This window comes from Trachymyrmex septentrionalis, unplaced genomic scaffold (genome assembly GCF_001594115.1).
Source record: "Trachymyrmex septentrionalis isolate Tsep2-gDNA-1 unplaced genomic scaffold, Tsep1.0 scaffold87, whole genome shotgun sequence".
In the NCBI taxonomy this organism is placed as follows: domain Eukaryota; kingdom Metazoa; phylum Arthropoda; class Insecta; order Hymenoptera; family Formicidae; genus Trachymyrmex; species Trachymyrmex septentrionalis.
The window spans coordinates 2,082,925-2,085,626 of record NW_017306059.1 but is presented as its reverse complement, the minus strand read 5'-3'; the positions used below and the strand labels follow the sequence as shown (position 1 = coordinate 2,085,626).

The following is a 2,702-nucleotide window of genomic DNA, read 5'->3' as shown; positions in this document are numbered from 1 at the left end:
GCTTTAATCTGTTACTAATTATATATAAATATGTTATCTTTTTAAGAAAAAATCCCGATTTAATTTATCTAAACAACACTTTAAAAAGATACTATTTATGAATAATATTCCAATAAGTCGAAGATATTATTTATTTTATTATTTACATTAACATTTTTTTAAGAGCATCGAATTAGTATTACATTTTTAATTTAATAACACACATAGAAATTACCCGAAGTTTTATACAGACATGAATAAAATCTTATTTTTCATTTCTTAAAACACCAAATAATTTAACTATTCAAAAGAACTACATCATGCGTAACTTTTCGGTTGACTGTGTACTGCTGCACTTTAAAAAAAAAAAAACTTCGATAAATCAATTTCAATCGGTGACGATACATCACTGAGACACGATGAGATATATCACCGGGATCTCGCCTATCGATTCGAGGGTTTTACGCGATCAGCAACTTTTAGCGGAGGGTTTCACAAAAACGAGATGATACAATCGGCATTATGTACACGTGCGTATGCGTATACGAACGGGATGCGTGTAAATGTGTTGTGCTGTTATGTCGTCGATGCACTCTCCGGCACGACTATGAATAAAGTCAGTACGTAACTACTCGGTATGCTGGCACGTTGGGTTTATATAGCATGGGTCTCTAATAAGATGATTCTTGAATAGTGTGTTGGGATTCACAGGTAGGCGGTAGATCAAGTAGAGGGGCCCCTCGTCATACGGAGGGGCGGCTTCCTCGCCATGCCTTACTTTATCGTGTCTTGCCTTGCCTTGTCTTGTCTCACCCTTGCTTCATCATTGCGCTTTTACCTTGCCTTAGAATCTTTCACAGTGATCGGGGAGGGCAAAACGCGCTCGAGACGCTCCCTCGAGATAACGAGATCCTGGTTTCTCATATTATGTCGAGAATGTTAGGAACGAGGGTAAATATCTGGGAAAGAGTGTTTCCTCGTACACGACAAATTTACATCAGAAAAAAATTTCACTCAATGATATTAGACTAGGAAAGAGAGAGAAGGGCACGCATACATTTACCTACTTTTTGGAAAATAAAAGTATCTCATTGTAAAAAATAATAGCATATCTCACTAAATATTAAAACTTTGTAATCGCTATGTAATTAAAATAATAATTCTATTTGGAGATATTTTTTAAAAGCATTCATATTATGCATGTTAAATTGGAAAATATAAAACATTTATGTGATACGATTTAATATAAGATCTAATTCATTTAACACTGTAAATAATAATGCAATAACATAATGTTAAACTTACTCTTTGTCAAGCAAAAATGATATGTACATATATATTTTTTTTTATTTGTGTATATGTACATATATACAAATAAATAGTACAAAATAATATCTTGATGGATAATATTTATATAATAAGTAAAATATTTATGTAATAAGTAAATGTACAAATAAACTAAACACAAAAAATAAATACTCAATAAACAGCTTAGAATAAATTGCATACGATATATATGTATATATGTAGTATTATTTGTTATATTGATCCATTTATGCAACGCAGTATGAATTATATTACGATAATAAACCTACATGATGAATAAGCACTTCATCAACAAGAGACATAATACATAACTACTATGTGCGGAGGATTGAGGATTTCTGTAGTTATCCGCGTATAATACGCGGCAGCTAATGAGAAATTATGTTATTCTAAATCCTCTTACATAAATATCTCGCATTTAATACGCGTAAAAAATTTGTTTACTACTTTTATATATTTATACAGTTTTTAGTTTATTATTACATTAAATAGATTAAAGATTGCCATTTCGATTCATTAGACTGTAAGTGTCCATCATCGTGATTATAGATCTAATATCATTACTCAACTAATTACTACCGCACAATATTATTACTACAAGCACATACTTTCTATCACTTGCGTCTTTTTTTTAATACTGAATAATAGTATATTAATATTGTCACAATTTAATTTTATTCAGATATACCAATTTATGTTGCAGTTCTAAAACTGAAATGTAGACAAAATATATGATAGAGACAAATTAAAGATAATTAGATTTTTTAAATAAAGGAGATTCTGTAACAATATTTCGATTTTAGAAGTGTTATTTTTAAATGATTTTTTAGTAGTTATCAAATATAATGTTTTGTATGTGTGAATATTAATATTTATGACTTTCTCTTTTGTTTAGTTTAATTTTAAAACGTCTATTATTTTTGTCATAGAAACCATATTATTCCATTTATGACTCTCAATTCTTGACAGAAATATATTCAGCATTTAATTCTAATAAATATTAAACAGATGTTGAAATAATTGCGGAGTTCTCGATTATAAATGAGATGATCTTAATTTCACAACTATCTCATGTTTATCTTTACGAAAGAGATTGTTTCGTATAAAGATTATTTCCCTTATTGTCGAAATATGCACTCCATTGTTCATTTTAAATTCGTTATTGGAATTTTGTAATGTAAAGATTTGTTTATATTCCTGTCAGCCGTCGGTTATTTAACATTTGAAGTTGCTAAATCAAGATTCAAAGATCCACGTCGTAGCTATTCTGTAGCAGTGAATGGCGATCTTCGCCCAGTTCTCCACGAAAGAAGACAGTTCTTTAGCACTTGATGCACGCGGCGTTCGCTCTAGGAGTTTCCAATACGGTCATTCGCGTAATCGATGGCGTAATATGA

At 30.3% G+C, this 2,702-nt stretch overlaps 1 protein-coding gene across 1 annotated transcript in view; it reads right to left on the bottom strand.

The window, feature by feature from the left end:
* LOC108755471 (basic proline-rich protein-like) overlaps positions 1–612 on the bottom strand; it is an 11,474-nt gene extending 10,862 nt beyond the window's left edge. Inside the window, exon 1 of the mRNA XM_018498494.1 lies at positions 530–612. The gene's annotated coding sequence lies outside the window, so the exon portion shown is untranslated. The remainder of the gene's footprint in view (positions 1–529) is intronic.
* Between the last annotated feature and the right edge of the window lie 2,090 nt (positions 613–2,702).